General features: G+C 41.7%; 1 protein-coding gene across 11 annotated transcripts in view; it reads left to right on the forward strand.

Annotated features, from left to right (window-relative positions):
* PLCB4 (phospholipase C beta 4) overlaps positions 1 to 23224 on the forward strand; it is a 460969-nt gene that overhangs the window by 35914 nt on the left and 401831 nt on the right. The window contains exon 1 of one of the 11 annotated variants that reach the window (XM_070471872.1): positions 4226 to 4310. The exons of the other annotated variants lie outside the window; for them this stretch is intronic. The gene's annotated coding sequence lies outside the window, so the exon portion shown is untranslated. Of the gene's footprint in view, positions 1 to 4225; positions 4311 to 23224 lie in introns of those variants that run through there. 11 annotated transcript variants of the gene reach the window in all.

Consider the following 23224-nt stretch of genomic DNA (forward strand, 5'->3'; position numbering starts at 1 on the left):
ACAACAAGATCATTAGAAATCTGGGGTGGAGAAAAAACTTGCTTTCTTATCTCTGACTTGGAAATTGAGGAGGTGAAACTGAGATGAGATATTTGTTCTACTTAAGATAAATTGAAACACCAGTGTACACTCAGCATTTAGACTTGGGTATATTTGTAAATAGAGATATTAAACAGAGAAATTGCAGCTAATTTGCTTCTCAAATGGATTTCAGTAATCTGCTGTGTGCAGATTACTTACAGTGAAGTGACTGCAAAGTTTTTAAGTAAATGTTTGCTTTATTTTACTTTTTCCTGAAATTATTTGTTTAGATTTTGGCATCAAAGAGGACACAGAGAAACATGAGTTAATCACAAGCAAAGAGTTCATGAACATAATATAAATGTTGAGTTATAAAAATACACTTTTAGGAAAACCACATTGTTAGACCTTGATCTTCTTTTCAGCTAGAATGATAATTGGGCTTTGCTGCAGTATAAATTGGAGAAGGCAATGGCAACCCTCTCCAGTCCTCTTGCCTGGAAAATCCCATGGATGGAGGAGCCTGGTGGGCTGCAGTCCATGGGGTCACGAAGAGTCAGACATGACTGAGCGACTTCACTTTGATGCATTGGAGTAGGAAATGGCAACTCACTCTAGTGTTCTTGCCTGGAGAATCCCATGGACAGAGGAGGCTGGTGGGCCATGGTGCATAGGGTCGCAAAGTGTTGGACACGACTGAAGTGACTTAGCATACATGCATGCAGCATAAATAATTTATGTTGTACATCTGCTACCAGATACACATTGAAAAACTTGACTTCTAGGCATTATGAAAGTTGCATTTTCTCATTTTTCTGATACCACTGTAAAGCCCCTCGTGTGAACAAAGATTTACATCTGTACAGCATACTGTCACACGGCTGGCGGATACTTGGAAACATGGACTTTAGACGAGGGCTCCTAAGCTGTGTGGGTCACCGAGCCCAGGAGGGGGTGGAGATTTTAGGAGGTCCTGGAATCCATAGAGTATCAAGGATTGTTTATATGTTAAATAAATAATGTCTTCCATATTTATGTGTATGACTGTTTGCAAACCCTATATAGTTGCTGCTCTTATGAGGAAATATGCATACGTATAAGTGCTACTGAATTAAGAGAAGCTCTTTACTATAATCAATTTTCTTAACAGAAGGTAAAGTGCAACTATTATAAACGGTTAACAACTCGTTTTGACTTTAAAAATGGGGCCTCACCACCACACACAGGTTGAAATGGCTATATCACAAATCTACAAATAATAAACACTGGAGAGGGTTTGGAGAAAATGGAACCTCCTCACTGTGGGTGGGAATGTAAGTTGGGAAAACAGTATGGAGGTTCCTCAATAAACTAAAAATAGAGTTGCCATATGATCCAACAATGTTACTCCTGGGTATATACCCAGACAAAACTATAGTTCCAAAAGATACATACACCCCTGTGTTCATAGCAGCACTATTAATATTTACAATAGCCAAGGCATGGAAATAACCTAAATGACCATTGGCAGACTAATGAATAAAGAAGATGTGGTACACATATAGTGTGGAATATTACTCAGCCATAAAAAGAATGAAATGATGCCATTTCCGATCTAGAGGTTATCACTAAGTGAAGGAGGAGAGAAAGAGAAAGACAAATACCATTTGATATCATGTTTATGTGGAATCAGGACTTCCCTGGTGGCCCGGACGGTAAAGCGTCTGCCTACAGTGCGGGGGACCCGGGTTCGATCCCTGGGTCAGAAGATCCCCTGGAGAAGGAAATGGCAACCTACTCCAGTACTCTTGCCTGGAAAATCCCATGGACGGAGGAGCCTGGTAGGCTACAGTCCATGGGGTCGCAAAGAGTCGGACACGACTGAGCGACTTCACTTGATGTGGAATCTAAAGTATGACACAGGTGAAGTCATCTGCAAAACAGAAGCAGATTCACAGGCAGAGAGAACAGAATTGTCGTCGCCCTGGGGGAGGGAGGATGGAGAAGGGATGTACTGGGAGTTTGGGGTCAGCAGGTGCAGACTATTATATATAGAATGGATAAGCAACAAGGTCCTACTCTACAGACAGAGAACTATGTTCAGTATCCCGTGATAAACCATAACAGAAAAGAATATGAAAAGAATATAAATTTGTAACTGAACACTTGGCTATACAGCATAAATTAACATGATGTTGTAAACAACTTTAGTAAAATAAAAATACAGGTCCTCATAATCAGAGAAGTGTAGAATTACTGCACTAGAGCTTTGTGAAAGTATCTCAGTCAGCTTAGAAGTGAACCCACAATTCAGCCAAGACAGAGCCAGAATGTTTTAAATAGTAACAGGAAAGAAATACCCACATACATATTTTTTAAGATGCGAGATTGTGTTGCCGAGGGGAGTGGAGCAACTTCCTTCTAAAAGACTTTGACCAGTCTCTGTTCTTATTTGCTGGATTGATCCAGCACCACCAGGAAGTGTAGACTTGCCCAGGCCATTGTGATAGTCAGTAGTCACACGTGGTTATGGAAATCTAAATTGAAATTAAGAAAATTAAAAATTGAGTTTATCATTCACACTAGCAACCATGTTAGTGCACAGTGGCCACATACTCGATAGCACATAGAACATTTTCATCAACGCAGAAAGGCCTTTTAGACAGTCCTGGGAATGATTGTCATCACTAGGGCTATTCCCTTCCACTTTTAGTAGCTTTGTCCTGAGGTCCTGGCATTGGATGGAGAAGCCTGATGTGCCTGGTAGAGTCTTGGGAGATTTTATGGACATGAACCCAAGGGCATGAGTAGAAAATCATTTCCCCCTTAATCTTCTTCCAGGTTTCCTCCCTCTGATAACAGCCCACATCTCATGACAGGTGGCAGGAGTCTGTGTATATTAAAGTTATCATTTTGTCATCTGTGATAGACATTTATCACAATTTGGGCTGCCTAGCATCTGGATCTTTTTCCTGAGTTTGGGGGAATCCGTCAATGTATGAAACTGGGTGGGTGAGCCTGCCCTGTTCCTCTTAATTTTCTGAGAAGAAATGCCTACTTTTGCTTTCCCTGACTTCTGCCAGCTAGAAGAAGGACAGGATTTATGGTCTGCCAAGCCTGGCGCTCTGCCTCTGAAGTGATGACTCAGAGAGGCAGAAGATGGTTTAGAATTCCACCCATCACTGGTGCAAGAAGTAGCATCAGTGGCCGTGAACAGAAGCCAGCTGCACTGCCCAGGGTCTTTGGTAGCAGGTCTGTTGAGTCAGCTGTTGAGAACAAAAGAAAAATGTTAAGGAAATCAGCCTAAGTATGAAAGGAGCCTAGACTAGCATTGTCTGTTCCTACTGACATCCTCCTCGGTGTGGAGCAATACTAACAAAATAAAGAGAACCAGACATCAGTGTTCCCTTAAATTAGTCATAACACAAGTAAGATATCCTAGTATTCTGTAATGGAAAGAAATCCTTTCATTATCTTTTAATGAAATAATATATATCTCAGAATTATAAATATCCCTCTTTGCTTTAGTAATAGAATGACTTTTTTTTTTTGAGATTGGTGTTTATAATTCTGTTTCTTACAGTGTGAGCAGTTACACTATATCTGATTCCTACCAGCCTGGTGGATTGGCCTCCTTTATTTGTTTTCTAGAACAAGTAGACTGTGGCATATTGTTCTACCTTATGTTTTAAGCACGTTGTCTGTTCTTCCTCTGTGCTGCTTCCCCACTCCGGCACACATAGCAGCTGGGTAACCATCTGCATCATCACTGTGTCAAATTTGGGACAAGGCTTCTAAGTGCTATGCTGGGTCTCCCTTCTTCAGGCTGGATGTAGATAGTCCTGAAGCCATAGCAGGTGGTGGGGAGACAGGATTGAAGGGGCCCGGGTCTCAGTGCATGAAGGAGGGCTCTTCACTAACCAGGAACACCCACATGTCCCTGAAGAGAAAATCTTTGATGGTCAGGATTTGCAGCCTTTCCCAGTAATAACTATGCAATGAAAAAAGAACATAAATTATATGAACGTGCGTGAGAGAGAAATAAATTTTGTTGTGTTGAGGCTTTATATATTGTTGGATCTGTTTGTTACAGAAGCTGACATTACTCTTTACACCCTCATTCATATAAAGTCATTATTTCTTCTTCACAAATGGTAACTGACATTTTTTGTTTTTTTTAGTTGCTTTTTATCTGGAATCTTCTTCATTGAATAGTACCGTGAGTTATACAGAATTATGATGAAGGTGTTGAAGAATCTGGGGTGCATATTTCCCTATATTACCTCAAATTGTTTACAGATAGACCTGAGGTACGTGAAAGCTTAATGACTCATGGAAGAGCAGTTTGCTAGTTTTGTAAAATGTAGATTTAACATTTTGAATGATTTTGTAATCTTGGATCACCATGAAGTTTATGTCGCCTTAGTATGCAGGTTCAGTAACTAATTTTCACTTCGTATATAGAAACATATAGAAAACTTTTGTTAGTTTTATTAGAAAACATTTTCCAGGCTTAATGGTTTCACATATGCCATATAGGTAGACAACAGAGGTGGAAAGGATACTCTGAAATCATCTTATATTAAAACAGAGGAAAAAACTACGTGATGCTCATTCAAAAGTCTCAAATGTGGTGGTGCAGGATATTATCTATTCTGCATTTGCCATGACATGTAAATGATTGCTCGACAGAGATGACGTATTAGGGGTTTAATGTTTCCACTTTATAGTTTACTATTAACTAATAACATTTTCCTCTTCTAAAACGTGGTAAAAGCAACCATGTACCTATGAGGTTATTAATAGAGGTTTTATATATACTCATATATTTGATAAGTTTTGAGTACTTTGGGGGAAAATACTTAATAAACACAAATAACTACTTCTGTTAACAGTTCATTTCTGTTCATTTTCTCTCCAATAATAATGCCAAAGCATCTTATAAGCTCTGTGTAGCAGCTTGAGAAAAAATAAGATATATTTAGTGTCAATACTGTGTAACCCCTGCCATAATCTCTACCATTTAAAGGCACTATTTAGTGGGATTATTATGAACAAAGTAAAAAGTTTGCACAGAGGAGCCACATGGCTGTCTCTTCTATCTAAATTATGAAGGTGAAACCCTACAAACTCATCCCTACTTTTCTTTTTAAAATATTTATTTATGTATTTATTTGGTTGTGTCCGTTTTTTGCAGCACACGGGACCTTCATTGGGTCATGTGGGGTCTTCAGTTGTGGCACATGGACTCTCGAGTTGAGGTTCATGGGCTTGCTAGCTGAACTGTGGGGGTTTAGTTGCTCCGAGCCCCGTGGGCGTGGGCGCCCAACTCCCCGACCGGAGACTGAACCCACCCCTGCACTGCGAGGTGGGCCCAGCCCCGGGACCACCCAGGGAGTCCCCTGCTCTTCTTAACACCTGCTGTACGCTGTGCTTTTTAAAGCACACTGATGTGTACTCTGGGCCGGAGTCTAGCATGTATCTTGAACTTGTTGATCTCAGGCACCTTTATACTCTTAAAAATTATTCAGGGTCCTGAAGAGCTTTAGTTTATGTGACTTATAAATATTTGCTATATTAGGAAATGTCCCCATCTTGGTACACTTATTTTTTTATTGATTTCAAGTAATTATAACCAATGCATTATGTGCTAACATAAAGATTTTTTTTCTAAATTATTTATTTGAATTGGAGGCTAATTACAATATTGTAGTGGTTTTTGCCATGCATTGACATGAATCAGCCCCAGGTGTACATGTGTCCCCATCCTGAACCCCCCTCCCGCCTCCCTCCCCATCCCATCCCTCAGGGTCATCCCAGTGCACCAGCCCTGAGCACCCATCTCATGCATCGAACCTGGACTGGCGATCTGTTTCACATATGATAGCATACATGTTTCAATGCCATTCTCTCAGATCATCCCCCCCTCGCCTTCTCCCACAGAGTCCAAGAGTCTGTTCTTTGTATCTGTGTCTCTTTTGCTGTCTTCCACATAGGGTCATCTTTACCATCTTTCTAAATTCCATATATATGCATTAATATACTGTATTGGTGTTTTTCTTTCTGGCTTACTTCACTTTGTGTAATAGGCTCCTGTTTCATCCACCTCATTAGAACTGATTCAAGTGCGTTCAAGTATTACATTTTGCACATGTACCACAGCTTTCTTATCCATTTGTCTGCCGATGGACGTCTAGGTTGCGTCCATGTCCTAGTTATTGTAAACAGTGCTGTGATGAATATTGCGCTACATGTGTCTCTTTCAATTCTGGTTTCCTCAGTGTGGATGCCCAGGAGTGGGATTGTTCGGCCGCATGGGATTTCTATTTCCAGATTTTTAAGGAATCTCCACACTGTTCTCCATAGTGGCTGTACTAGTTTGCATTCCCACCGACAGTGTAAGAGGGTTCCCTTTTCTCCACATCCTCTCTAGCATTTATTGTTTATAGACTTTTTGATGATGGACATTCTGACCAGTGTAATGTTTTTTAAAATGAAAAAAAAATTACTATATTTTTCAAAACAAGCTTGGTGAGAAGAATGCACTGTTTAAAAGTTTTTTTTTTTTTTAATTTTTGCAAGTCTAATTTCTGGCTTAAAAGAAGATACCTGGATTCTCCTGCTTCTGCAGTCAGTCTATTGAGAGAGTAAACATGCTGAGGCCCCTGAATATTCCAGCTTGTGAGAGTGAAAAAGGCGAATCATATTTTAGTATGGTTATGAAAATACTCTTGACCTTCTGGGTCCCACACTTTGAGAACTGCTATTCATACTAAACTATAAAGGTGGTCTTGAGAGAGTCTCCATTTTGTCACTGTTATTATTTGTACCAGAAAATCCCCTTCTCATCCGGGGAATGGGTACTTGTAGTAAGAAATCAAAGCATCAGAAAAAAACTTACATGCTTCATTTAAAAACTCTCTTTGGTTCCATCTACAGAAAGCTGTTCCGCCTAATTCAACCAAATGAAAGCATTTAAAATATCAGTGTATATCTGCCTACAGTTCTCTAAATAAAAGGCATATCTTGAAGCGTCAGTAATTAGAATTACAATCTTGTACATTCATGATGAGATGGTTGGGGTGTGTGTGTGTGTGTGTGTATGTATGTGTTCAGTTGTGTCCATCCCTTTGTGACCCCGTTGACTGTAGCCTGCCAGTCTCCTCTGTCCATGGGATTCTCCAGGCAAGAATACTGGAGTGAGTTGCCATTTCCTCCTCTAGAGAATCTTCCCAGCCCAGGGTTTGAACTCACATCTCCTACATCTCCTGCATTAACAGGCAGATTCTTTACCACCAAGATACCTAGGAAGCCTGGTGAGATGGTGGCAGTGAGCAATTCCCAAAGATGAGTAAGTGTATTTGTCAGACACAGTGATTTCTATGGGATAAAAACAGTGGCACAGGACAACTCACAATTTACTTATTTATATTATGTCACTCATGTATGCTAAGTGTTTCTTGCTTGTGCGTCTGTAACGTGGCTGTGATTTGACCTGCCTGGGCTGGGCTCCACTGGGCTGAGCTCCAGACTGTGGACTGGGTTAAAGTTGTTCTGAATGTGTCTCTCCTGACACTTGAATGGGGCATATTCTTCTGTGAGGGCAGAAGTCTGATGACCTAGCAGAAACTTGCTGTGCCTCTTAAGGCCGCTCCTTCGACCTGATCCACTGCCATTTTAGCTCGTATGCAGTTGAAAAAGCAGGTTCCATGGTCAAGCTCACTTTCTGTGTGGCAGGAAAGTGCACTGTTCCAGTGGGATTCGTTGGGGTGGTGGAGAGAGGGATTGGTTTTTGGTTTTAAAATATTCTAATCTACCACAATGTGCAATTCTGAATTATTAGTAGATAATGATGTCTACCTACTTAATTCTTACTCAGAGAAATAGTCAAGGGACTAAATTTTAATTGTAATTTTAGGCTGCAGTCCTTCTGTTGATTGAATCTTCAGACTATCACTGTTGTATTGCTCTATTCCCGCATTCTCAGACTGCTTTTCAAGTTGTTATATATATATATATATATATATATATATAATTTTTACTTAAACTGTTTCTTCTTGGCTGTGCTGAGTCTGCCTTGCCTTGCTCGGGCTCTCTGTTTGTGGCGGGTGGGGGCTGCCCTTCCTCGCAGGCACTGCCTGCTGACTGTGGCGGCTTCTCTTGTTGCGGAGCACAGGCCCTGCTAGAGTGGTTGCAGCGCGTGTGGGCTCGGTAGTCGTGGCACTTGTGAAATATGCAGTAGTTGCCCTGTGGCATACACAATCTTCCCGGACTAGGGACTGAACCTGTGCTCCCTGCATTGGCAGGCAGATTCTTAACCACTGTGCCACCCAGGAAGTCCCCTCAAGTTGTTTCTTGACCCAATTGATCTGAACTATTGTGAGAGCCTCTAAATTGGTCTGTGTCCTGTTACTATTGCTATGCAACAAACCATCCCCAAATGAAGTGCTTAAAACAACAGCAATCTATGTGGCAGGCAGGATGGGAGGAGAGTCTGGGGGAGAATGGGTGTGTGTATATGTATGGCTGAGTCCCTTCCGTGTTCACCTGAAATGGTCACAACATTGTTAATTGACTATACCCCGATACAGAATAAAAAGTTTAAAAGAAAAATACCTTATGAGATAAAAGAAGAGAAAACAAAACAGCAGTCGTGAACTCGAAGTTAGGGCAGGGTTCATCAGAGAGGGTTTGTCGCTGTTCTTTGTGGCATCAGCTGGAGTATTTTGACTAGATGCCAGAGGATGCACTTCCGAGATAATTTGCTCACAGACCTGCTAAGTTGGTGCTGAAGACCAGGAGCTTCAGTTCATCTCCACATGCCCTCTCTGCAGACTGCTGGGCTTCCTCACAGCATGGTGGTGGAGTTGCCAGAGTAAGTGTCTCAAGAGATGGGTTGTGAACACTGCCAGTTTCTTAAGGTTTGGGCCTGGGAACTGACCCAGTGTTACTTTTACTGGGTTATATCTGTCAAGCAGTCACAAAGTCCAGGTTTAGGGGAGGGGACATAGGCCCCTGTCTCTCCGTGGGAGGGGTGTCAGAGGATGCTTTAGTCTGAAACTAGCATACGCTCGCAGTGCGTCTGTCCCCAGATCACTTCATATTTGCATCTTCTCAAAGCACAGCTGTGCTCATTCGGGAGCTCCTCATTCGCTATCAGACAAGGAGCAAGGCCCTGTTTAGCATCCCCGGTATGCCAGCCAAACTTGGGACTTTGTCTTCTTTTGTCTTTGATCATATATACATTTTTTTCTCTTTTCTAGGATATTATTCCTCTAATCTTTTCATATCCTGACATTCTGTGCTTAAAATAAATGCTAGCCTTTCATGAAGTTTTCCTTAAATTCTCCATCTTTCTGCAATTTGTCCTTCTGTTGTCTCCCATAGTGCATTTTAATTGTATCCCATTTAAAGGCCTCCCAATTTCTATCTTAAACAATAATATATGCATGTATATGCATTTTGAAATCTGTAGTATATTTCATGTCACTTGGAGGTGTTCATATTTTCATAGAATATTTACATTCAGTTGTACTGATATCTTAATATACATGTAACAAGTACTTGAATTTTTTTTTAAGGAGTAAACTGAAAGTATATATGAATGGAATTAACAGAGTATGTTTAGACTCACTTGATGACCTATTAGAAGCACTATGGTTGTTGATTAAGGTTGCTGGTTGGTAAAAATAGATTGATGGCTAACCATCAACATGAATGTTAGAAAATGTTGATAAAAAGCGGTTCTACTTACAATAAAGTGCAGCTGTACAAAGTTAGAAGTAACTAGAAATGTGTAGGAACTTAAGTGAAGAAAGCTATAAAACTTAATTATAAGACATAAAATAAATTTCAAATAGATGGAGAGAGAGACTTTGTTCTTAAAAAGTAAGATTCAATGCAATAATGCATATATGTATCACTTTTGTTAAGTTAAATGCACAGTCCAATCTCTGTCAATACTGGGGAACTTGCTGAAATAATCTGGAAGTTCTTCTGGGAAAATGGACTTATAAAATGCCTCCAAAATTATACGAAGTATTTATTAGGGTTACTTGCCATCTCAAATATTAAAGAATAGTATGTCAGTGATGATTGAACACTGGTATTGGCAAAAGAATACCTCAATGAATAAACTATAGAGAGTCTATTTTTAGATAAGTATATATGGTAATTTAGTATGTGATAAGGTTGGTATTTCAGACTGGAAGGAAAAAGATGAATTATTCAGTAAAAGATGTTGGGACACCTGCCTAGTCATCTGGAAGAATAAAGCAGACTCCTTACCAAACAACTCATGCAGAAATAATTCCAGGGGACAAAAATTATCAATGGAACAAGGTGAGCTCTAAATATATGAACAAGATATATAGATGAATATTTTTGCAGTCTTGTGGTGGGAAAGGCATCTCTAAGTAAAAACATGAAGGAACAGATAAAAAAAAAAGAAACTACATACAACATTTTACGTCTTTATTTGTTTTATTTTAGGGTAGTGGAAAACCATCTAAACCTGTTGGGCAAACAGTATTCTGGGAAGATATTTGCATAGTTTATGATCAACAAAGGGCTGATATCCCTAATGTAGAAATTCTTACAACTTTATCAAAAAGATAGAACTTCTTTATAGAATCATGGGAAAAATATAAAAGGGTAATTCATAAAATAATGAATATGAAGCCTGCAGGCACATGTTTGAAAAATGTATGCAATCAAAGGTGCTAATTAAACCACCAGGGGTATGTAATAGTAACTGAAATGATAAAAGCAAAATATAAACTAAATATCTCTACACTTGGTGATGATTTGGGAAAATAGGTGCTATAATGTACTGTAATATAGTTTTCTTCAAACTGTGGTGAAGGACTGTGTTTTTCCTTTGTTTGTAACTGAAATGTTTATAAAATACAATAAAAATATATAGCCAGGAAAACAAAGTGAAAAATATGCAAAATAAAATCTCAAATGTGTTTCTCTATGTTTCTACATGTCTTTCTATATATATATTTATATATATATTATATATTTCTAAAAAGTGTTCATCATATATAAAATTACTCCATAAAACTGTCATAAATGTTTCAGCTGCTGAATTTAAAATAGACTATAAGGGGACAAGTCCAGAAGGAGGAAAATTAGATAGCAGGTTATTGTGATAATCAGGGAAGACCTGGATGATATTAATTTAGAGAGGGTGGGAAGGGTAGAGGGCTTCCCAGGTGGCACTAGTGGTAAAGAACCCGCCTGCCAATGCAGAAGACTTAAGAGACGTGGGTTCGATCCCTGGGTTGGGAAGATCCCCTGGGTGTGGCAGCCCACTCCATTATTCTTGCCTGGAGAATCTCCATGGACAGAGGAGCTTGGTGGGCTACAGTCCATAGGGTTGCAAAGGGTTGGATACAGCTGAAGGGACTTAGCACGCATGCATGGGAAGGATAGAAGTGGCTGAAAGGGGTCAGAGTCTTGATCTCTGTTGAATGGAGAATCAATAGGATCTGCTCATGGATTTCCTGTAGGTGTGAGAAAGAGAGGTAGGTGATAAGGGTGATTCTGAGGTTTGGGACCTGGGACCTGGGAAGGATGGAGTTGCTTTTTACTAGAATGGGGAAGATCAGAAGGTGGCTTTGGATGTGTTAAATTTGAGATTCCCATCGGACATTTAAGAGAAGATTGCTGGCAGATGGCTGGATATAAGGGTCTGGAATTCAGTGAGGACTCAGGGCTGAAAGTGTGAGTTATGTAAGAGTTGTGTGTCTGAGTGAGCTCAGTACAGAGGTGAATGCACATGGAAAGCTAAGGCTCTCACCCTTAAAGGGTAGGGAGATCAGGAAGAAGCAATATTGAGATCAGGAGGATGAGAGAGCTAGTGAAGTAGGAGGAACACCAAGGACATGGGGTATCTTGGAGGCTAACCAGCAATGTCAGGAGGAGGGAGGAATAATCAGAGGGCTGCGAAGAGGAGACGGAGAGTTGGCCAAACAGGGTGGTGAGATGCAAGTCTGACCAACCGGAAGCATCAGCTTGAATTTCCTTATTGATGTGTGAGTTATGAAGCATAGAGCGGATGATGGTGATACTAAAAATTGTTATTTTAAGAATTCAGAAGGAACAGTGTCTTCTTATTTCTTAGTCAGGTTTGTCAGATATATACCCTACCATTAAAATTGGCAATTGCAGCCAAAAAAGAAAGAGAAAGAAACTAAAATTACTGAAAGACAGGTTTTCCACATCCTGTCAGATTGTTTAAATTAATTATAAAGCTGGTGGCTGCAGATGCAGCTGCCTGAACTTGGATCACACGTTGGCAGGGAACATCCTTGTGGGGAAAGTCTGCTGAGAAAGCGAACAGAGAGAAAGGGAGAGAAGGGAAAGAAAGAAAGGAGGAAAAAGGTGGAAAGCCCAAGAGGATCAGAAGCAGTGCTCAAAGCATTTGGCTGTGGGAGATGGATGCTGTACAGGGAATAGAAACCAGTTGCCTGGTAAACTTCGTTAAGTCTCCAGAAATAAGACACCAGAAAAATGTTAGCTGCCTTTAATGATAGCCTCAGTTTGAATAGATTTGAGAAGGTGTACATTTGTCCCAGATGATAGTTTCCCTGATACTTAAAACAATGCTGTGATCCCCTTCAGGAGAAGTGTGAATTCATGTCTCTGGGACTGAATACAGTAAAAGTTCATAAAATGATGCTACTAAGACAGTGACAGTAGTTGTACCAGAGTTTCTTCTCTAGGCATTGATTCAATAAAATAGTGACAACATTTTTGGTAAAGGAAACTATAAGCAAGGTGAAAAGGCAATGGGAGAAAATAATACCAAATGAAACAACTGGCAAAGGACTAATTTCCAAAATATACAGGCAGCTTCACACCAGTCAGAATGGCCATCATCAAAAAGTCTACAAATAATAAATGCTGGAGACGGTGTGGAAGAAAGGGGTGGGAATGTAAACTGATACAGCCACTATGGAAGATGGTATGGAGATTCCTTAAAAAACTAGGAATAAAACCACCGTATGACCCAGCAATCCCACTCCTAGGCATATACACTGAGGACTCCAAAATGGGAAAAGACACGTGTAACCCACTGTTCATTGCGGCACAGTAGCTAGAACATGAAATCAACCTAGATGTCCATTGACAGATGAATGGATAAAGAAGTTTTGGTACATATACACAATGGAACATTCAGTTCAGTTCAGTTGCTCAGTCATGTCCGACTCTGCGACCCCATGAATCGCAGCACGCCAGGCCTCCCTGTCCATCACCAACTCCCAGAGTCTACCCAAACCCACGCCCATTGAGTCGGTGATGCCATCCAGCCATCTCATCCTCTGTCGTCCCCTTCTCCTCCTGCCCCCAATCCCTCCCAGCATCAGGGTCTTTTCCAATGAGTCAACTCTTGTGGTGGCCGAAGTATTGGAGTTTCAGCTTCAGCATCAGTCCTTCCAATGAGCACCCAGGACTGATCTGCTTTAGGATGGACTGGTTGGATCTCCTTGCAGCTGATTCATGCTGAGGTTTGACAGAAAACAACAAAATTCTGTAAAGCAATTATCCTTCAATAAAAAGATAAATTAATTTAAAAAATTGTGAAAGCTGGGTTCAGATAAAATAACAGGAGGACTTTTTTGGCCTCAGCCAAGAGTTATTTGGAAAACAGGCAGAGCAAGTTAAAATGAAGGCAAAGATTTGTGTGCTAGGCACAGATGGACTGAGTTCACTCTCACATAAATATTATCTCTTTGTTCTTGCCAGGGCTGAGATGCGGTTAGTGTCTTAATTAACCTAGGGCATTCTCAGTTACGGCTCCAAAACCGTAGTCGTCTGGAAACCATCCTCTGGCTTCAAGTAGCCCTGACTGTTGGTGTGACCTTCAATCTAGCAACTGCAGGCCTGGGAGTGGTGGAGAGGTGCGCTCACCTCTTGCTTCCAGATTTTCTGTTCTGTGCATCCATTGTTCAGGTTTATGGGCAAATTTCAACAGAGAAGCTTCGCAGCTTTTCTATTTTACATAATGGATATTTTTAGTCTACAGTACTCAGATAATTTTGGGGCTTCCTTGATGGCCCAGTGGTAAAGAACCCGCCTGCAATGCAGGAGATGTGGGTTTGATCCCTGGGTCAGGAAGATTCCCCGGGGGAGGGCATGCAACCCATTCTAGTATTCTCGCTTAAATAATCCCATGGACAGAGGAGCCTGCTGGGCTGCAGTCCATGGGGTCACAAAGAGTCGGACACATCTGAGCATATGCACACTCAACTAATTTTTGCTGTGAACATTCTGAAACCCAGTATAGAGAGTGAATCCACTGTCAAGGCTAATGTACACTCTTTCAACTATTTTACTTGGGACTGTGGTATTTAAAAACATGTTTGCAGAAAACATTACAGTTGAAGATAGGCAAAAGAAATTATATTTTTGATTGAAAAGATTATTTACACCAGTGAGCATAATTTAATGGGATTTAAATGCCTTTCCATCAATATTAATATAGGCACTATTGTCCTAGATACATAGAAATGTTTCTCAAGCTGTGATTTCCCTTCTGGTTACCCTGTGCTTTGTCAGGGAGAATAAAGAAAGCAGTGTTTAGATTATCACTACATGTTTTAAAATTTCTGCCAGTGGCTGTGGTGCGATGCTTGGGATCTAAGAGAATAAACAGGAAATTGGAGGCACAGACCTTTGCCTTCATCTCCAAGCAGGGCTGGACTCCGTGTTTCATTTAGTTTCACAGGACACCAGAAACCTGAGAACAGTATTTAAGCTGACCACAGTTCTTTTATAGCTGGTCTATATGTGGCAATCTACAGATTGCCAGATCTTTTTCCTGTTCTCCAAGTTAGTATATTGGCATTTGAAATACCAAATGTACTTTTTATCAGTGATTGGTTTAAAATAGAGTGAAGCAGTGTAGCCCTCTCATCACCCTAAAACACTGCTTTTTTTTTTTTTTTTTTGAATGATGGAAAGGATTGTGTGTATGTTGTAGACAGTTTGAGGAAGTATAACCTGAAACCTCACAACCCACAGGTCACCACACTTGATATTTTAGTGTTGTTCTCTCTAGATCTACCTGTGTTCATTACGGAATCAGACCATTTGTGTTTAACAGACTGTTTCCAAGGGGAGCTGGAAAGAATATTAATAGATGCCCTGGGGGTGGCGGGGCGGTTTCCACGGTCACGTGTGTTTGGAAAATGCTAGGCCGAGTGGTGCTAGCCTGGGCTTGGCCGCACTGCCCTTCCGGGGGGGACCCTGAGGACTGCCCCTGGGAGGGGTGGCGGGGCGCCCTTGGGAGGCCTGGGTGGGCCGCCCCGCATGGGCAGTGTCCCTGCCAACACAGCGCGGGTGTGCCCCCAGGCGGCGCGGAGAGCTGCCTTCTGTCCTCTGCTTCGTGGAGTTGGGGTCTCGTGCTTTTGTAACCTACTTTTCCCTCTTAACATAGTAAGAGGGTTTTGCATTAAACATTTTTTCCCGAATAAGGGAATTCCTTGTGATTTTTTTTCAAAATGTTCCAATGCATAAAGATCCTGTGTATAAAACGGGGGCTTAACCCAGGGGACCTATCATTTCAGCCCTTGGTGATCCTCTTGAGAGGTGCTGAGGTATACAGTGTTTATGTTCCTTTGGGTTTTGCCTTCCACCCACCTGCTCTGACAGACCTTTAACTTTGGACCGCTGAGGTTGAAGCCTGTGGATTCACAGTTCCCAAAGCCGGCACTAACTTGTTTGCTTTGGAAAGGCCTGACGAAAATAGGCTGCTTTTTAACGCAAATAGCTCCTTTTCTTCTGTTGGTGGGCAGTTCATTTAAGAATAGCTTTTTATTTATTGTGTTGTAAAAATAACCTCTTGGAGAAGAATGAATGCCTCCAAGTGACTCTCCCAGACTGACTTTTCTTCCCTATAGAAATGACTGCTTTGATTTGGTTTATTGCCTTCCCGAAGTCTTTTTCCCACTATGAAATAGAATGTGTATTTAATGTTTCTTCAAGCTCATTAGTACCTTTACTAGTATTACTGTTTCCTTTCCTCCATGATTAATTATCTAAAATATTTTTCTACAAACATAGACAGACATATATTTGCCTCAGATCTGGCCCAAATTATTATACAAATGGATCTTCATTTGTTCCCTTCATTCATTTTTACTTCCTTTATCACAAAAATATATCCTTGAATCTTAGTATTTAACATCAACTGTCACCATTTTTAATTTTCTAGTTGGAAGTGTTAAGATTCAGAGGAGAAATCTATCTTCTAATTGTATATATCTTTATGAAAAAGTACTTGGAGCCCTGTTGTAACACTTCCTACTCTTGGTTGGTTATCTCAGCTTGATTGATGACCATCACTTCTTCTGGCATAAATGTTGCACCTTTTAAATATTATAAACTACATTGTATAGTCCTTTCTTTTATAAACAGCATATCTAGGCCAGGCCTGGCACACATTCACAGACTATGTAATTCCTGGGCATGTGTATCACTTTTAAAGACTGGAGCTGAAAAGCATTGTGTGTACTTTTGGCATGGGGATTCCTTGTAGAGTATGTAAATTTCCCCTAAGGAAAACTGAATTTGCATGCAAAAGCTCTCACTATAATTATAACAATTTCCTCCTCTTTATAAAAAAAAAAAAATCAGCTTCTCAGTATGCTAAGTAAAGGTTTTTTCCTTCCCACCAAGACAGGTCTTATTGAAGGAACTGGCTGCTGAAAACCACATGCCAGCTGCCTAAAGCAACTGAAATGGGACATGATAGGGTTTGGAATGCACAATGTAGGGGCAGAGAATCATGGTCCCATGCCTTGAACATCATATGTGTGAGCATGCAAGGTGCCATCCAATGGCTTGTCCTTGGAAGGAAAAAAATAGTGGACTCATCAGGGGAAAAAAGGTTTGGTCATCAAGTTTTCCTTTTTCTGAGGGTTGTGCTTGCATAGTTTAAATTGTAATAAAAATTAAAATGCCTGAAATGTTTATGAGTTGGAATTCTCTGCTGCTTTAGCTCATGGGTGCCTCCCAGAATGCTTCCTGAGATAGTGACAGGAACCCTAGCAGTGCCCCCAGAGAATGTTCTTTGAGGACCTCACTGGCAGTCAGGAAAGGGGATTTGGTGTTCTGGTGGTTCAGAGGGCAGGCAGGGGTGTCTCTTTTCAAGGTTGCTTGTTGTTATCCATGTGTATGATTTTATCTTTTCACATATGTCCTAGATGGGACATCCTTGTAAGCAGCTTTATCTCGGTCAGCAAAGTCAGATATTTGGTGTACTGGGGAAACTCACATATTACTACACACACTTTGCTTGCCTTTGTGGATAATTGATTTTCTAAAAACCAAAGTTGTTAAAATATTAAGTTTTATATATTTTATAATAACCCAGGCTGTGCAGTTGCTAGTCTAACATACCAGACTGTTGCTGCTGCTGCTAAGTCGCTTCAGTCGTGTCTGACTCTGTGCGGCCCCATAGACAGCAGCCCACCAGGCTCCTCTGCCCCTGGGATTCTCCAGGCAAGAACACTGGAGTGGGTTGCCATTGCCTTCTCCAATGCATGAAAAGTGAAAAGTAAAAGTGAAGTCGCTCAGTCGTGCCCGACTCTTAGCCACCCCATGGACTGCAGCCTACCAGGCTCCTCCGTCCATGGGATCTTCCAGGTAAGAGTACTGGAGTGGGGTGCCGTTGCCATCTCCAGCAGATGGTTAGAATACCCCATATAATTTAACTTTGGTTGACTCTGAACAGCCGTGTGTCCCTGGGTCATTGTCGGTGGTGTGAATGGAGAGTTCTAGTTGTTAGCGGTCCCAGTTAACAGGTACGGTCAGGTGGACGTATCAGTGGTGCATCCTGTGGCCTGTGGCAGGTGACAACCGGGGCGAGGGGCGGGAGGGTCTTGAGTCAAGCTCAGAACATGAGTTTTGCTGAAGATGGGATGTCTTTGCTTTTCCTGGCCACACCCCAGAGCATGTGGAATCTTAGTTCCACAACAAGGGATCGAACCTGCACCCTCTGCATTGGAAGCATGGAGTCTTAACCACTGGACCTCCAGGGAAGCCCCTCCGGTGGTGATGTCTTAGCTGGAGGGGCTTACTCTTGTTGGAGGCACGGATTTCTGCTGGTTTAGGCTTGACCTACGACTGCGCTTGATGAGGTGTTAACACGGGTGGTGCAGATGCTGGGGGCACAGAAGGGAAGGGAAGGTAACTGGATTGCAGAGTTTTGAGAGAAGCTTGTGTAGCATCTGAAGGGGAAGTCAGAAAGGGAGAGAAACAGCAGAGCTGGGCGGGGGTGAGGGTGCCTGACAGTGTCAGGGTGATGGTCACTGGTCTGAGCTCTCTGCATTATGAGGAGGGGGTAGATACTAAAACCCAAGCTTGCTTCAGACTGCCAGCAAGGAATGAATGAGGGATGCCTCTCAGGCAGGCTGAGCCAGGGAGAAAGTGCCAGCTTCTCTCCATGCATCACGGGGAGAGGCAGCTTAGAGCCACGGCCAGTGGAGATTTTCACAACCCCGGGTGGCCAAGGCTTCTCCTGAGGTCACCTGGAATCCTTGCAGTTTCAGCTGCCTGCTTTCCCAGTGAAAACCCGCTTTCTCGACTCACTTTGTGGCACTCGGGGAGAATTACCAGTCTCCTGAGAGACCTGAGTGATGACGGTTCCTCCCGTCTGTGCACGCTGCTATGAGAGCTTTCCTTCTGATGGCCTTGGCTGACCTCATGTTTAAGGGCTGGTTACCCGAGAAAAGGGGCTGTGACACAAGCCTTTGCTTGCTGTTGTCTGTGAAGCCAGCTCAATCGACCATGAGCTTCACATTGTACTGGCCCCATCGGCTTCTCCCTTATTCTCACGCTTGAGGAGGCATTTCTTCTGCAGATGGCATCCCATGTAGGGGTTATTTCATTGGAAGAAAGGTGAAGGACTTTCTGTAAATGAGAAGTTTTAACTTTCTGTTTCAGATTTCAGATGTGTGGGTTCAGATCCCAAATAAGTGACCAATCTTATTGGTTGCTCAAAGTCAGGTTTAAATACAAATTACACTGAAAGTCATTATTGATTTTACTTCTGGGTTATGTGATATTCTATAAATATAAAGACCTGTCCCAAAAGGATGCCAGAATGATACTAATATTTTTATCTATATAAACAAACATTTTTGGACTATTTTTGTACTTTTTTGTACATCTATTTGTTGTAAATAAAATATTGTGTTTTTCAAAGCCAAATTTAAATGGTTCTTTGAAATGAGGTCTATTTTTTATATTTAAAAATCACTTTGATTTAAAAATTAAGATGAAATGATAAAAATAATAATAACCTATGTCATTTTTGTGCATTTCTAATTTCCCACCTGAACTACACATATTTATAATCAGAGTTGTACAATTTTATATCATTCTTCACTCAAAATTATAAAATTAGTGTTTCTGATGTCATACCCCACTTGTGTGTATGTGTGTTTGTACAGGGCTTCAAATCTTAGAAAAGAGAATTAAAAGTTATAAATATATCAACACCCAATTTGCCTTACTGCACTCTGTTTCTCTCACTTCCCAGAGTAACTCCTCTCCTTAGGGTGCTTTTCCATTTATATTTTTATACACTCGGCTCATGTACATATGTATGTATGTATGGGATATGTGTGTATATGCACACAAGACATGTTATGCAATACATGCATGTATACACATACACATATTCATATACCTAGTGCACATGTAGGTGTATATATAATATATCTGTGTCTATATGTGCATACATACAGTATTGCTATATAGTCTAGGAGTTTATGTGTCTGGATGTGTTTTGGCCCTCAGTTCTGCTGCATAAGTTTTGTTTCATTTATCCTACCTAAAGTCCCATTTCTTAGAAGAGGATAGGCCTGCCAGGCGCCCAGGTCACAGGGCTTATGGGGACATTCTCCCTTAGGCTCTGCCTCACTCACCTCACCCTAGTCTCATCCCTCACGAGCGTTTCACAGTAACTCTGGGTATTTGGTAGATCAGAATCTTGGCCATTCTTGGTTCCTGTACTTATTGAATGAAAACATAACAGCTTGTCTAGCTCTGAGGAATCCCAAAGGACTGTGACTTAGAGGAATACACAGGTTCAGCGGGTCTAACCTTCCCCTGGAAGCCTGTACCCACCCCGGCTCCCGTCTGCCCCCTCTCCATCGTCCCTGCCAGGCACCCGGGCCTCCGTGCTGGTATTCAGACCCACTCAGCCCCATGTCCCCTCACTAAGGACGCTCCCTCGACCTTGGTGGGGCCGCCTCTTCTTCCCATGCATGTTTCCTGCTCACATGTTACTCCGCAGAGACCTCCATGGCCACCCTATCCAAGATATCCCTTTTTGATCACTTTCTTTCCTCTTACTCTGCCCTATTTTAGTCATAATTTTTTCATTATGTGAAATTACGTAATAGTGCTTGTTAGTTATTTTTTGTTTACCATGGGCTTCTTCCACTAGAAGAAGTCCTTGGAAACAGGACTTTGTCTAAAAGTCTTGAATCTCATCAGATAGCAAAATTTCTAGTAGCTTATTAAAAAAGCAAAAGGAAAAAGGTCAATTTAGTATTCATAATGCTTTTTAAACCCAGTTTGTCTAAATATATTTCCACATGTAATCAATATAAAAATTATCAGTGAGATATTACACATGTCTTTGTTCTTTTTGGGGTTAAGACTTGAAAATTTGGCATGTAATTTACACATAATCATATCTCAACTTTATGTGTGGTGTTGAAATAAGATTTTTCTACCTACAGTGATCTCAACTTTGCCCCCAATTTAAATGGTGTATCCCACAATTTAGACTTAAACATGGGAGAAAATGGGTTTTCTCAACTTTGCTTGTTTCTGCAAATGTTCTGTATTTTCCTACAATATTAAAGTAAGTTAAGCACATCTCAGTTTGGACTGGCCTCATTTCTGGTGCTCCTGGCCACATGTGCCTGGTGGCTACCATGTGAGATGGTGCCCGACACACAGGAAGAAATCAGTAAATATTCGCTGAGTGGATTCACAAGTGAGTGAATGAATGAATTTAACTTTGGGGTGTGTAAGCAATGAAAACCTGAGTCAAATTAAGAGTAATATCAAGTTCCCATAAAGAGTGATTTATTGTTCAGTTCATTTCAGTCGCTCAGTCATGTCCGACTCTTTGTGATCCCGTGGACTTTAGCACGCCAGGCTTCCCTGTCCATCACCAACTCCCGGAACTTATTCAAAGTCATGTCCATCTAGTCAGTGATGCCATCCAACCATCTTATCCTCTGCTCTCCCCTTCTCCTCCTGCCTTCGATCTTTCCCAGCATCAGGGTCTTTTCCAGTGAGTCGGTTTTTCACATCAGGTGGCCAAAGTGTTGGAGTTTCAGCTTCAGCATCAGTCCTTCTAATGACTATTCAGGACTGATTTCCTTTAGGATAGACTGGTTGGATCTCCTTGCAGTCAGTATGCGTCCCTTACTGAAACACTATTATGGTACTCAAATGATTTCAGTTTTGTCACCTGCAAAACACCATACTAGGTGCTGGGAACCTGAGACAAGACAAGGTTCTCAAGATGTCTGATGTCTTGTGAGTTGATAAGAACTTGATTCTGTTGACTCCCTTGTAGGGAGATGTGTTGATGAAACAACTGTGTTTCATGGGTTACATTTCCCCACTCTAACTTTGACTAATATTTAACAACTTAGGTTCAGACATACAGTGGCAGATACAGTTGTGGAGCATCCAGCCACTTTTCACTGACACACCACACACTTTTCACTTTTTACCACACATTTCAGGGCACTTAGCTTTATGCTCAGGAAGTGCCTTTGCCCTCACACTGTTTCAACATGTATTTCTCTAGGTTGGATTCTTAACTCACCTGAAATGTCCTCTAAGCATGATTTTTAAGTATTTCAGCTATATTTTGGGTGCATTGAGATTCTAAATGTGTATCCAGTATGGTCTTTCCTTCCTCTTCAGCTATAATTGGTAAGTTCCCATAGGGAAAAATCATTATTGGTGCTATAAAAGCACTCTTTATCTGTCACATTTGGGAAATGAAAGTTTTGTAAAGGTCAAAAGAAACTGTGCCCCCAATTATGGTGATGACTTGTACGTCACAGATAGTTTAATAGCTTGGAACCTATCTTAGTCTCCCTGATAGAATGAAAAGGAGAGAGGGAGAGAAAAAAAAAAAAAAATCCTTATCACTCAATAACTATTTCACTCTATAGTTTTAAGAAGGAAGAAAAAGAGCCTATTTAAATATTTTTATCAACATCTATCTCTATACATTCTCTCTGATTTGTAACTATTTAAATTATGTAAGCCCACAAGTTTATTAGTTAACCTTTATTAATTTGTCAAGGTTAATGTCTGCATAATGAGTTGGTTATAAAGACTCACTGGCGTCCATCTGCTAATGTCGACTCAGTGTAGTAAGTTTTATAGCTCTTCTTGCAATATTTCCAAAGGAGATTTCTTTGCTATTGAACCAACTTTTAAAACACAAACCACGCTGCTGCCTTAGGCAATGTAAGAATTCTTTTCCTCAACCTTTCAGCAGCGGACAGCCTGTCAGCGAGATGGGATGAGGTCCCTCTCAGAAGCCTGGCGTGTGTTTGCAGACGTGGGGACGGCAGGGGACCCGGCGGCTCCCTCCCTCGGCGGTCTGCCGTGGCAGGCTGTCTGCCTCTGGCCTCTGTGCGGGCGCCGCCGGCCGGGCGCGCTCTGTTCTGTGCAGGCTGACGTCCCTGAGGTAGCCAGTGAGCCGACCTGCTGTTACTGACGGTAATGCAGTTACTGTAGACCACAAAGGAAGGCCTTGAATGATCTCTTCGAATATTTGTCTCAATCTCACGTCGTCTAAGCTCCCTTAACACGCTCCTTCCTCGAGGTCTTCCTTCCCCTCTCTGGGCAGGAACGCCGTCTGCCATCTCCTCACAGCTGGCGAGTGCCTGGCGCTCAGATTCCAGTTCTCAGGCCTCTCTCGGCCCTGACCTGGGCTCCACCTTCGGAGGCACTGTTCCTTCTCACTTGCAGTGTCATTTGCTCCCTTCCCGGTTCTGCCCGCCTCGTCCCAAGCTCACCTCGCTCACCCATCTCCTGGGGCGGATCCCGCAGCGCTCTGCCCACGTCTGTGGCCCCCATCACCTGGGAACACAGTCCTCAGGAGATGGGGAGCCGGACTCCAGAGAGCTGACGCCCCCGCCGGCCCGGCACTGGCTGGTGA

Source organism: Odocoileus virginianus, chromosome 9 (genome assembly GCF_023699985.2).
Source record: "Odocoileus virginianus isolate 20LAN1187 ecotype Illinois chromosome 9, Ovbor_1.2, whole genome shotgun sequence".
NCBI lineage: Eukaryota > Metazoa > Chordata > Mammalia > Artiodactyla > Cervidae > Odocoileus > Odocoileus virginianus.